The following is a 14585-nucleotide window of genomic DNA, read 5'->3' as shown; positions in this document are numbered from 1 at the left end:
TTCCCAATGCATCCTTCCTTTCCCAGAGAGTCATTTACTAAAACAAAGAATAAAAAGGAGGAGGAAAAAACTCACTTTGGCAAAACTAACCAAGCAGAGTTCCATATCCATCTTTCTTAACTTGAGGGACTTTCTTCCATTTCTTCTTTAAAGTCAAACTTGGTCATTATAAATTTGTGGCCTCATTTCCATTTTTAGTGGTTCTTTTCATTCACATTTGTTGTAGTCATTGTGCCTCAGTTCATTCCAACATTCCATCAATCTAACAATGCAACATTTGTTAAGTACTTACTATATGCCAGACTTACTATATGCTTGGTACTGGGAATATAAATATAAAAGTGACAGTCGCAGTTCAAGATGCTCTTATATTTTAATGGGAGAACCCAATCAGATCACAGATAATTAGATAACAAAAAATACAAAGTAACTTCAGGAGGGAGGAAATGATAGTAATTAGGAAGATCAGGCCCCTAAATTATATTTTGGAGGGAACTGAGGTTTCAGTGAATCAGAGGTGAGGAAAGAGTGCATTCCAGACATGGGGGACCACTGGTAGAAAGACAGGGAGGCTGGAGACAAGTCAACAAGCATAAATGCTTGCTGTGTGCCAGGCACTGTATTAAGTGTTAGAGTACAAATATAAGCAAAAAGAAAGACAGTCCTTGTCCTCAAGGAGCTTACATTCTAATAGGGGAATTTGACACATACAAAAGAAGGACTAAGATAGGCACAGGGGGTCAAGGCAGGAGAGGATGCCTCAAATGGAGGTTTTGGAAGCAACTTAACAATGGGAGAAGGGGACTATGTAGGTGTAGGGATGTTCCAGGATGGAAGCTGGGGAACTTCCATGGTGAGAAAACAGTTGAGTCATTGTGGGCCTCTCTGTTGAGTGAGAAGTGGAGCTAGGAGAGGAATGAAGCTGAATGATGGCCTGCCTGGGTCCCCCAGGAGAGGGAATGTCATATCTGGTCACTAGAAGGTTCAGAGACTGTGAATGCATGAACAGAAGTAACATGAAGTGTGTTTGGCAAGATTAGGAGAAGTCACATTTTGGAGAGCTTAGGATGCTGGGCTAATAATCTCATATGTTATCTTAGAGGCAGGTTGCTCTAAGAATCTATTAACTCTCACCTGTTCCAGTACCATATGAGAATGAGCAGAGTATATTTGAATGGGGTTAAGCAAATGGTGGTAATTTGGCTAAAGTAAGGAAGAAAAATCCAACATGGGAAAACAGAAAGAATACTTGATTTCAGCATTTGTTAAAAAAAAAAAAAAAAAAACAAAACCTAGGAGTTTAATGAACTATGAGCTCAACATGAGTCAGCATTGCAATGTGGTAGCCAAAAAAATGAATGCAACCTTAGGCTGCCTTAAGAGAGGCACGTTGTTTTTGTTCTGTAGTGTCTGATTCTCCAGGACCCCATTTGGGTTTTTTGGCAAAGATAATGAAGTTGTTTGCCATTTTCTTCTCGAGTTTATTTTGTAGATGCAGAAACTGTAGCAAACATGGCCAGGGTCACCTGGTATCTGAGACCAGATGAGAACTCAGTCTTCATGATTGACATTCTATCCACTGTACCGCCAGCTGCCCTTAGGAGAGGTGTGTGTGCCTTCTAGGAATAGGGATGTGATGCTTTGTACTCTGCCCTCCCCATATCACATCTGCAGTATTTGCCCAGTTCTGGGAACCACAAGTTACAGATTATATCGATAAGGACAGTGTCCGGAAGAGGATGACCAGGATGGTTAAGAACCTTCAGTCCACGGCCTGTGGAGATTTGAGGGAAGAAATTACGAGGAGAAGAGAAAGCTCTAGCCTAAACAATCCACTCTCATCTGGCATGAATTCAGACCCTTCTTACCTCTCCTCTAGATTATTGCCACAACCACATAATTGGCTTCCCTTCCTCCAGTCTCTCAACGCTCCAGCAAATTGTCCCCTCTGCTGCCAGACATTTTCTTAAGCATGGATCTGCACATGTGACTCCCTATTCGATCAACTCCAGTAACTTTTTATTGACTCTGAGATCAAATAGAAAGTCTTCTGTTTATCTTTTAAAGTACTACCCCAGACTTTCTTTCCAGCCTCGTGGCTTTATTCTTTCTCCTACACTCTGTAATCCAATCAGATTGGCCTTCACTCTGTTCTGTACACACCACTATTCATCCCCCATCTCCGATTCCTTGGAACTGCATTCCCTCTTTATCTCTATCTCCAGAAGTCTTGATGAAACTCAGTGATCATTTTTTGTATGAAGCCTTTAGTTACCCACATAATTACTAGTGCCCCCCAATGCCTTCTATTAGCTATTTTGTGAATATATATGTATAAATAGATTCACACAAATGCACACACATATATTTTAAAAGTTTATATTTGTATACGTACCTTTTGTTTCTCTCATTAGAGTATAATACACTTGCAGGTAAGCATTGTCGCCTCCCCCCCTTTTGGTACTTAGATCCCAGTGCTTAGTACACAGTAGGTGATTAATAAATATCTGTTCATTGATTGAATAACTGATGAACTCAATGCCCTTCAGTATTCTGGTTTCCCTACTCTTAATGCTCTGCGCATTTCAATATCCTATTCTGATTAAGGCAGAAAGACACATGTGAGATTTGGTTGGTTGGTAGGTGACAAAGCAACAGAGAGGCCAACGCTGAAAGGAGAAAGGGAAGGTGGGAATCAAGAGGGAATATCTGATTCTTATTATTGTCTGGTTGTTCTGACCAAGTATTACGGACTCAGCCAGGTCAATGGCTAGATTTATTTGTGATTCAGCACCAGCATATGCTAGATGATGAATCAAGTTTGATTTTAATATATGATCAGAGATTTGGAGGTGCAAGGAATCTTGGAGATCACCTAGTCCTCACTGAGGCTGGATTTTTTTTCCCCAAGTCTCTCTGGAAAAGAGAAAAAAACAGTTCAGATTGCTACCTGGTTGCTCGGAATATCAGATGTTTGTTGCTGTCCAGCATCTATATAGAAAAGGAGCCAGAAATTACACATAAAAATCCATAACCATTTAGAACACAGTCACCAAGTGTCAATTCCCAGCCTCCTGGGACCAATTTACTAAGGAAATCAATGTTATCATTCCAGGAAAGCTGCACTAGAAAACTGTTCTCATTTTCCCACATTTGCATATCTACTATAACAGGAAAAGTATATAAATCATTGCCTAATCCCATATGATTTCTGAAACTATGACAAAACCAGTTGATCTAACTCTCACTGGGAGTGGGAACACTTCCCACAATTCTCAGACAGCCAAGCCAACCTAAGTCAGCCACTCACAGGGCAGAGATAAGGGTACAGGTGGCAGAGATGGGGCTATGCTCAAGAGATGGCCATGAGGCCAGATGTCCAGAAATAGTGGGAGTTTCTGACTGATGTTCTCCCCAGAATTTAGTCCCCAATCTCTAGCAAGTGGATGGATGGCAAGCTATATTAAAAAAATCTGTCTGAATACCAGATTGTAGCTGAAAGATCAATGATAGACTCCGAGCAAGAGCCCACTCCAGGAAAGGGAAGAGAATTGTCAGCCTTGGCAGCTGCGCATTTTAGCTTCAGGTCAAAGGCCTCAGTTGTCTTTAGGCTATCTCTTTCTTCCCAGAAGTGTCTGTAATAACCCATCCTCTTTCCTGTAATCTTTGCTGCTACCTGATTACATTTCTTCTCTCTCTGATTATCTTTCTTCTTTGATTTTCCTGCTTTAGATTCTTTTCTGACTTAAAAGCAAACAAACAAACAAAACAATCCACCTTGTAATAAAACTGTGTCAGAACAGAATAATATTTATTAAGTGTCCCTTTTTAGGGCCTAAACTGAAAAGATGCAGTTCCTGCCTTCTAAAGACAAAGATGACAGAATAGACCCAGAGAGTCAGAACGCCTTTCCAACCCTAGTCTGATTCTCTAACCTAAACCGGAAGCTCTGGTTCATATTCTCATCCTACCACTTCTTAGGTGTGTGATCTTGGGCAAATTTCCTGCTCTCCAAAATAAAGAGATTGAACAAGGTCCTTTTGTGCTTGGGCAAATCACTGAATCTTTCTAGGTTTCAATTGATGGGGCAAGGGGCAGGGAGTGGATGATGGCTTCAGTAGCTTCTAAAGTCTGTTCTATTTCTCAGCTTATAAATAGAGCAACAGGTTGGAGTCAAGAAGACCTGAGTTCAAATTTGACCTGGGAGAATCACAAACTCTGTTTGCTTCAGTTTCCTCATATGTAAAATGGGGATAATAATGACACCTATTGCCCAGAGTTGTTGAGAATCAAATAGGATATTATCTGTAAAGTGCTTGGCAGAGTGGCTGGAATATAGTAGGTGCCTTATAAATGTTTTTGTTGTTGTTGTTCAGTCATAACTGATTCTTTGTGACCCCATTTGGGGTTTTCCTCCAGTTCATTTTATAGGTGAAGAAATGGAAGCAAACAGGGTTAAGTGACTTGTTCAGGGTCACACAGCTAGTAAATATCTGAGGCAGGATTTGCCCAGTGCTCTATCCAGTGTGCCAACTAGCTGCTCTTATAAATATTAGCTACTTTAACTGAGGGAGCACTGTATAAGGTCACCTGTCTCACTCTCCCCTCCAGAGCCATCTGGGTCCAGTGGCCAGATAAAGATCAAGAGAACTGGAGATGGCCTTGGACGCAATGGGAGACCTTGGTCTTTTTAAGCGAAGTCATTTTGACTGAGACCGCACCTATTTAGTGATTAAGACTAGACCTAATCCAGCCCTCATTCCTCCAAACCCTAAATAAAATAAATTCAGGAGGGGAAGATCCTCAGGGTTTCTGGTCAAAGGAGAAATAATTGCTATTTACAATCAACCTGAGTCAATCAGGACCCAAATAATGATCAAATGGGGCTTGGCCTAGCACCTTAAATCTATGATCTATTCTCAAAGGATGGTAAACTCTATATGTTATTTATATTGTCTAATTCGGTGGGTGTGTTGCTATTTTTTATACAGAATGACTCTTTGGAAGAGGAGGAGGCATATATTCAGAAATGAAAGTAATATAAATAAAGTTAAAAATTTTAAAATACATTAAGTATATAAGCTCCTTGAGGGCAGGGACTATTTCATTTCCATCTTGGCATCCCCAGCCTGATACACAGTAAACACAATAAATGCTTGTTGATTATTCATAGGAGAGAAAGACCATGTATCCTTCTTTATGCAGTGACTGTGTATAATGTCCCTCCCACAGACACAGTTAAAAATAACTTCTCGCCGCTCTAGGTGGTTCCCTCTTCCCCCTTTCTGGCCAAGCTGTAGGTAGAAGTGAATGACTGTCAGACAGTGCTGTTCTTCCCCCAAGTTTCAGAAAGAGTATTTCAGGATGAAGGGAAGAGGAGGAGAGGTCAGTATAGCTAGCAGGCTGGCTGGAATCAGCGTAGGTAGTTTTTATCACATTGCCCTCAGATCAGCTTCTGAAGGTCAGATGTAGTGAGATTAGGAGTGTTGACAATGTTCAAGGAGACTAAAAAAACTTCCATGGGGGTTTTAGCTCAGAAAATGCTCACCATATACAAAAACTTTCCCTAAGTGCTGGGGACAACCTATATGCTGTGGTATAGTTAAAAGAGTAGGGCTATATATTGGATAAGGAGTCTGAAGAATCTAGATTCTTGTTAGCGACTTCTTAGTGATAGAACTCTGAGCAAGGCAGTCTAAGCTGAAAAATGGGGATAATATTACTAAAGTTGGGAAAGTGCTTTGGACACAATCCCTATGTAAGTATATGCTCCAGATGTGATTTGATTAGAATATGTCAAAATATGACCCGAGTGATCATCATTCTGGACATTATGACTTTTTTTTTAATAGAACCCAAGAGGCATTCATTTTCTTACTGTCAAGCCACACTATTTATTTATTTATTTATTTATGTTTCCTCCAGTCTTAAACACAGGACTCAGAAAGTAATACATCTTTTGCCGAATTGAATAGAATATGAAGGAGTAACAGAAGGAGAGATGGAGCATTGAATGACGTTTTGCCAAATTTTATTTCATTTGATTATCACAACCACCCTGTGAAGTAGGGGCTATAATTATACCCATTTTACAAATGAGGAAACTGAGACAAACAGATGGTAAGTGACTTATCCAGAGTCACACAGCCTGTAATTATTTGAGGTGGGATTTGAATTCAGGACTTCTGACTCCAAGTTCAGTGTTCCATCCAATAGAGCAATTTATTATTACTATGACTATTATTATTGTTGTTGTTATCACTATTCCTCCTACTCTGCTGAAACTATTATCTTCAGGATTACTAATTACCTTCTAATCAATGATTCCATTTTTTAAAATGCATCTATATCTCAAAGAAGTAAAAAAAAAAGAGGAAAAGATCCTAGGTGAACAAAAATATTTTTCTGTGGTTAAAAAAAAAAAGTACAGACTAAGGTGATGCCAATCAGTTGGGAAATGAATAAGCAAACTGTGGTGTATGAATGTGATAGAATACTATTGTGCAATAAGAAACCAAGGAAAGGGATTTTTTTCTAAAAAATATATGAACTGATACAGAGTGAAGTATGTCGAACCAGGGGATAAATTTATACTATTACATCAATATTATAAAAATTAACTATTCTGAAAACAAAGAGATGAAGAATGAAATAGGCAGAATCAGGAGAATAATTTATGCAATAACTACATTCTCAAAACAAGTAACTTTGAAAGCTGTAAGAACTCTAAGAATATAATAATCATTCCAGGATCCCAGAGCACCAATGATGAAGCATGTCATCTACCTCCTGACAGAGAAGTTGTGGATGTGGTGTAGAATGAGACGGATTTTTTGACATAGTCATGAAGATATTTGTTTTGCTAAGTTGCAAGGAATTTGTTTTTCTTTTTCTCCTCCCAATAGGATGCTAACTTTTTAAAATTAAATTTTAAAAAGATGGCTCTAATAAGATTTTTTCCTGTGTTCATTCTCCATAACCTCACTGCATCTTCCATTCTCATTAACTTCCTTCTGGGAACTCATTTATCATGGCTTCCATGATATTATTTTTTCTTAGTTTTCCAATCTATTTTATCTACTCCTATGACTTGTCATCTGCAATTTTCAACTGTTTGGACATTCCCACCTGCATGTTGCACTGACATTTTGAATAACAGATCTAAAATTAAACTCATTATTTCCTCTCCCTACAAATCTTCCCCTTTCTCTTAATATTCTTATTTCTATTGATGGACTCACTAATTATTCCAGACTCAGACTTTCAAGTGGTCTTTTTCCTTTCCTTCACATCTTGCATTCAATTATTAAGTCCCCATGAGTCTACTATCATATATTTCTTGAGCTTGTCCCCACTTTTTAACTCACCATCTCATCACCTGGTTCAAGTTTTTTTTTTTTTTTAATCACCTCTTACTTAGGTAACAGCCTCCTAACTGGTGTCTCTGTGTCCAGTCCGCTCACTTTCCAATGGGTCCTGCCATCACTACACCACAAGTAGAATTATATTACTTCCTTGATGACAAACAAACAAACATTCAATGACTCCTTATGAACCCCATAGGGAAAAAAAATCTTTATCTGATAGTAAAGAAGACTCTCCCTATTCTTATCCCCCTGTACCTTTTTCATTTTATTTCAAAAGGCTTCCTTTCCTCACTTCTATATTCCAAGCAAACTGGGTTATCTGTTGATAAGTATTCATTGAGTGCTTATTATGTGTCAGGCATAGGCAAACAAAGACAAATGAAAATAGTTCCTAACATATATTGGATTACTTGCCATCTAAGGAAGGGGGTGGGAAAAAGGAGGGGAACATTTGGAGCACAAGTTTTGCAAGGGTCAATGTTGAAAAATTATCTATGCATGTTTTGAAAATAAAAAGCTTTAATTAAAACATACACACACACACACACACACAAAACAACAACCAAAAAAACCCAACCAGTTCCTGTTGTCAAGCAGTTTGTTCTTTTAAGAAGTTACATTCCATCGGAGGGGACTACATGCACATGTGTACTTAAATATAAGATACATATGAAATAGGAGCCAGATAACTTTAGAGGGAAAGGAACCAGAAGCTAGAGGACAGGGCTTGTAACTAACTGTTCCCCAAACTGTTTTGTACTTTCCTTTTGTATTGTCCCCAGTATCCAACATAATAGAATTTTTAAAAATTACATTTGATTTTCAATTCTGCATTCTTACTCCACTTCCTCCCTCCCCAAACTTCCCTTCCCCCCATTCACCAAATGGGAATGCAAGAAAAATAAAACCCCTTTCACTAATATCTATAGTCAAGAAAAATTAGTTCTCCATTGGCCATGTCCAAATAAAAGGATGTCTCAGTCTGCACTCTGAGTTTATCACCTCTCTCTCAGTAAGTAGATAACCTCATGAGTCCCTTGGAATTGTGGTTGGTCATTGTGATAACCAGAATTGATCAGTCTTTCAAATGTGTTTGTCTTTATCAAATTGTTACTGTATTACTGATATTAAATAAATTCCTCTCCTGGTTCTCTTCACTTAACTCTGTAACAATCGACATGTCTTTCTGTGTTTCTCTAAAATCATCCTCTTCATTACTTCTTACAGCCTTAGAGTAGAATGTTAACTCCTTGAGGACAAGCACTATTCGATTTTTTTTGTCTCTGTATCATCAGTGCTTAGCACATGGTAAGTGTTTAATTAATACTTGTTGACAAAAACCTGCATGCCTTAGAGTTCAGCTTGATTCGTGACCCCCATGGAGTCTCATAACTGAATGTAGGCGTCACGAAATGATTTTTTATTATCATTTCTCAGAGGCAGCTGGTAAAATAGTGGAGAGAGCACTGGCATGGATATTTGCTGAACTGAATTAAATGAAGGAGACGTGGAGGAGTCAGGAAAAGCCAAGTCTACATCCAGCCTTGGACAATTATTAGCTGTGACTAGACAAATCACTTAACCTTGCTTTGTCTTACTTCTCTGTTATTAAACGGGAACAACAATAGCTCTCACCTCATAGTGTTGTGATAATATAAATGAGATAATATTTGTAAAAAGTGATTAGGATAGTCTATAACACACTAGGAGATACTATATAAATATGTGTCTCCACTTACTATATTTTTTTCTTCCTTGAAGGCCTCCCCAGTTCAGAAGCCACTTCTTCCTGGATTCCCTCAGCTACAGGAAGATACAACCAATCTCTTGTCTTATAGTCTCTGCTCTATATTTTGCTCATTCCCACAGCATAATTATTTGTGCACATCTCTCATGGACACCCCACCCGAGCTTTCCCAAGTCCTTTCAAGCTGGAAAGATGTTATTTAGTCCATGTGCTGGTATCTCTCGAACACCTAATTTCTGAGTTCCAGTTCAAGAAAGTGAAGCTTGAAGACATTTGTGGTTATAGCACCTTTTGAAGACAACATACCAAGTCAGGGATAGTGTTGGTAGGAAGATAACAAACTATTGAAATGATTTATTCTTAAAATCAAACACAATTTCTTGTCCACTTGGACAGTTAAGTGGTGTAGTGGATAGAATGGTAGGATTTAGAGATAGGAATGCCCGAATTCAAATCCTCTATCAGTCCCTTTTTAGCTACGTGATTTTAGATAAATCACTTAGCCTAAGAGTAGGGTGGTTGTGAGAATCAAATACCATAACACCCCTCTGCTTTCCAGTTTCCCCGGCTTCTTTCAAGTTTTAACCAAAATCCTTCTCTAAGCAGCTTTCCCAGTCCACCTCATTGTCAGAGCCTCTCTTCTAAGATCATCTCCAATTTACCTGGCAAATTTATCTTGTATGTATAGAATGATTTGTATGTCATTTCACCTTTTCAAATAAGACATCACTGAGGGCAGGATCCTTGTCTTTTGTCTTTCTTTGTATTCCCACAGCGTGGTACAGTGCCTGCCTGGCACATAGTAAGATTATAAGAGCAACAAGAGATGCTTGATGACCTGACTTGACTTGAACAAAAGATTTTGCAAATTTCAAAACACTATATAAATGCTAACTGTTATTTCATGGTAGATGATAAATACTGTCCTTGAATTGCTGATATTATAATCTCAGGTAAGACTATAATCTATGAGAAGAAAGAGTACGGAGTTAGACTCTTAGAAAGTCAGAAAGCCCCTGGGGTTCAACTGAGCAAATTTCCCATCTTAGTAAATTTCCCCCATCTATCACTCCCCACCATTGCAAGCCTGGCTCTGGGAACCCCCATGGGCAGGCTCCTTTGCCTGAGTTTATGCTATAATTAAAGTCATTACCACAAGTTATAATTTTGTTTCAATCTCCCTACATTATGTAAACATAACTAATATCTATTTTCAGACATTTACCTTGCACCTTGTAAGAAAGGAAACCTATTATTTCATTAAATTGGCACCTTGTATAGAGAGAATGAAAGTGGGAAATACTCAGTGTCAGTCTAAAAGGCCACAGTTCTCAAGAGTCTGATACTCCCTCTTCCAATTGAAGCATGTGAAAAATCAGCTCAGAATTGGGGTCTTCAGGTGAGTTGCTCAGTAGTAACTACTCCAAAATTCAATGGCAGGAGTCTCTTATGGTCTCTTTGTCAGTCTTTCCCTCAAGAGAGACTTCAAACCCTGCTCTGTTCCTTCATAAGAATTGGCAGAGGAATTAAGCTCATTTACCTGAATATAAGAGCAAAGCTATGTGGGAAATTCCTAGGTGAACAGGGAATTTTCCAAGTATTCTGCTCAGCAGTAAGGAAGCTATTGAACTAAATATAGAGTCAGATTCATTTTTGCTATGGTCCAGGGGAAAGCTTCGCTGGGGGCATTGGGGTGTGTGTGTTTGTGTGTGTGTGTGTGTGTGTGTGTGTGTGTATGTGAGAACTAGTGGTTCAGGATGTGGAGTTGAGGATTATTTATGTTATTGTTGTTTGGTTTAATACTTTTATCTCTCTTCCCGTATCCCCCAGTTAAAAAAGGAGAACAGCAATGATGCATTGCCTGTCCAGTGACAAATCCAAATTTGCTTTCCCACAGCCCCATCTCTCCCTTTGCTCACACATCTGCCACAATCAAGGTAGCATTGAGTTGTAGAAGTACTGATGCATGAAGTGATCTTTTTCAAGAAGTAGCGGAATGGGAACTAGAGATTCTGACTAATGGGGCAAGGAGCACAAAGCAACAGGTCTTCAAATATAATTTTTAAAGTAATAAAAATTAAGTTGGGTGGAGCAACAGAGATCTGGGATCTTAGAACCATAAAGCTCCATGTGGGAAGAGACCTTGCCCCCTTGTGGTGAGACAGAGACCCTGGGGCCCTTCTCCATGATAAGAAAGAGAGGAAACCCTAGAATCCTTAGTCAATACCAAGTTGCTTCTAAGAAGGAACTAGGGAAGGGTACAAAATCCAGAGAGAAACTCTTCTTCGATTTACCTGCCAAAGAAAGGCTACTTCCTGTTTTAAATAATTATTTTTTTAACATATCATTCTAATTGCTTTAATTATAAAAGGAGGGGCAGCTGCACAAAGAGCACCAGATTCAGAGACAGAGGACCTGGGTTAAAATCCTTGCTCTGTTACCTCCTACATGGACGACTAGGGACAGGACACTTGGCACTTGTGAGCCTTGGCTTCCCAGATGTGAAATGAGGAGGAGGATGGATTAGAAGGCCTTTAAGCCCCTTTCCAGCTCTAGATTCATGATACTCCAATCCTGGGATTCTAGGACAGGGATGGTGGGTTAGCTGGTAATTCTTATTAACTAGGTATTGAGTTTAATACTTCCATTCTCAGAAGAGAATCAAAGTAGAGGCAAGTGGTACAGCAGAAAGAGCCTTGGATTTGGAGGCAGAGGTCCTGGGTTCCACGCCTTCCTCTGTTGCTACCTGTACAGCTTTAATTAAGGAACTTCCCCTTTGAGGTCTCAGCTTCCTCATTTGTAAAGTGAGGTGGTTGGACCGGATGACCTCTGAGATCCCTTCTAGTTCTAAATCTAGGCTCTTATGAGCAACATCAAAACTCTAAATGTCAGTGCTGCAGGGCAAACAAAGTCTTGGTTAGAGCACAGACCTATTTCTCCTGGAGAAGACAGGTCATCTGTGGGTAGTCTGAGTCATGCAAAACACAGAGGAAAAGTGACTAAGCAAAATCTGGAGTGGAAGTATCATTCACATGCGATTTTGATCTTAGTTTTAAGTTGGTTGGGTGATTAATATGGGAGTTACCATCCAGGGGGAGCTTACGACTGTGACCTTTCCCTCAAGTTGTGAGGTTTGTCAGGGATCAGCTCACATCTCTGATCTAGATCATTTTGGGTAAAATCAAAAGAATTCTCCTTCTCCCCTTGTGAGAACACTGATGATCACATCTATGTTGTCCCATGTCCTTAGAAAGGTAAAGAAATAAATAGCAACAACAGTAACTTTCCAGTATTATCATACCTCATTCGCCCCCCGTGTGCTCTGAGATCCGGTGATGCTGGCATTCTTACCAGTTTTCACAAAAGATAGTGCATCTCCAGACTCTGGGCACTTTCCCTGATATTCTCATCCTTTCTTCCCTGGAATCTTCCATGAGAAGCCTTCCCTGGTTTCCCTCAATGCAACTGTCTTTTCTTTGTGGATTATTTGGCATTATTTCCCTAAAATCATGATCCTCTTCAAGAATGAAGGACAAACAATTTTCAATTAATTCTATCTGTAGTTTGTTTGAATAGAGTTGTTTTTCATGTTATCTCCCTGCATGAGACTGTGAATCCTTGTGGGCAGAGACTATGTATTTTCCTTTCTTTGTAGCCTTACCACTTAGAACATTGCACTTAATATAACTCTTTGTAGACTAACTGACCTGACTTAGATTTTCCATTGGTATATTGTTGTTATTTGTTCAGTATTTTTTAGTCATATCTTATTCTCTGTGATCCCATTTGGGGGTTTTCTTGGCAAAGATATTAGCATGCTTTGCCATTTCCTTCTCCAGGGAAGAAAGGATGAGAATGAAGAAACTGGGGGCAAATAGGTTAAGAGACTTATCCAGGGTCACATGGCTAGTAAATGTCTGAGGCTAGATTTGAACCCAGGAAGAGGAATCTTCCTGACTCCAGGTTTGCCACTCTATCCACTGTACCATCGAGCTGCCCCCTTCATTGGTATAAGGAACTCCTCAATGAGGAATCCTCCATCAATACAGATCAGTACTTTCTCCACAACTTTGAGTTTCCTAGAACACTGTTTTCAATGTTTTTAATTGATTTAAGCAGAGTGCCATAATTAGTATGTGTGTAAGACAAGACTCTTCCTCAGGTCTTCCATGCTTCCTTAGAGAAGCTGGATCTCTAACTATTACACTACACTGTATTCTCAATAATGATGATGATGATGATGATAATTATATGGGATTGGGACATATGGTTTCATTGTAATAGGGAACTTCTCTGCAATTTATACAGCTATATGCTGATTAGTACAAATAATGAATCTTATGAAGTGTTGAATTATTCAAATTGAACTGCATATTTCCATTGGACTGGAACCAATGATCACATTTCATGTAATTACAACTTTGATGGGGTGAGCATGCAACTACTTTTCATAGGATTCATTAATTACACAAATCAGGATCTCAAGGCAGTCTTAGAGTTGACTAGGACTCTGAGAAGTTAAATGAGTTGCCACAGGTCAATCACTAGTATTCATCAGAGATTTGACTTGAACCCGTCTTCCTGGCTCCAAGGTCAACTCTCTCTACAGCCTTCCTAATAATTAACAACAACAACGATAATACTAATCAAATAGGATCTTGTCCCAGGACTATTTATAGTTGAATTCCATCTAAGAAGATGAGAATGAGATAATTTCTAATTCTATATACACATATATATGTATGTATATACCAATACACACATATTATATATATAATATACATTTATTTATATATGTATATATACATATATATACATATATATATATATATATATATAAAGCTCCATAAGGTTTGCAAAGTACATAATTCAATTTATAGATGAGAAGCTCTTAATCCCCCAATTTACAGATGAGGAAACTGAGGCTGAGCATCCAAGTTCATAATTACAGAGCTAGTCAATATGGAAAGTGGGAATTGAATCTAGGACTCTCCTCATTCTCAAGACAAAATTAATTCTCCCCCAAATTAGCTTCCATGTTTTCCCTTGGCTGGAGAGCCATGCTGAAATTGGGGAAGATGATCCTCCTGAACCTCAATTGTAGCTGATTTCAACTAGCACCAAATATCAGATTTCAACAGTACCATTAGAGTCACAACTAAAGTCAAGACCAGAGGCCTTCCTGATGAGTTAAGTGTGGTACAAAGAAAAGAGTACTAGATATGGAGTCAAAGACCCTGAATTCAAAGACCAGCTCAAATCCTATTTAGTCAAATCACCAGTTTCCAGCTTGTAAGGTCTCTTCCAACTCAGCCTCTGATTTGGGGAGAACGAGGGAAATAGGAGACACTCAGAGCAGCCATATGAGGTTTCCCATGGGAGGGAATACAAGGATACATTGGGCAAAGGCAGCATGATTCTTGGAATAAGGAAGACTTGAGTGTGAATCCTACCTCAAACACTTATTTGGA

The sequence above is a fragment of the Sminthopsis crassicaudata genome, chromosome 1 (genome assembly GCF_048593235.1).
Source record: "Sminthopsis crassicaudata isolate SCR6 chromosome 1, ASM4859323v1, whole genome shotgun sequence".
Classification (NCBI taxonomy): domain Eukaryota; kingdom Metazoa; phylum Chordata; class Mammalia; order Dasyuromorphia; family Dasyuridae; genus Sminthopsis; species Sminthopsis crassicaudata.
This window is presented reverse-complemented; position numbering follows the sequence as displayed.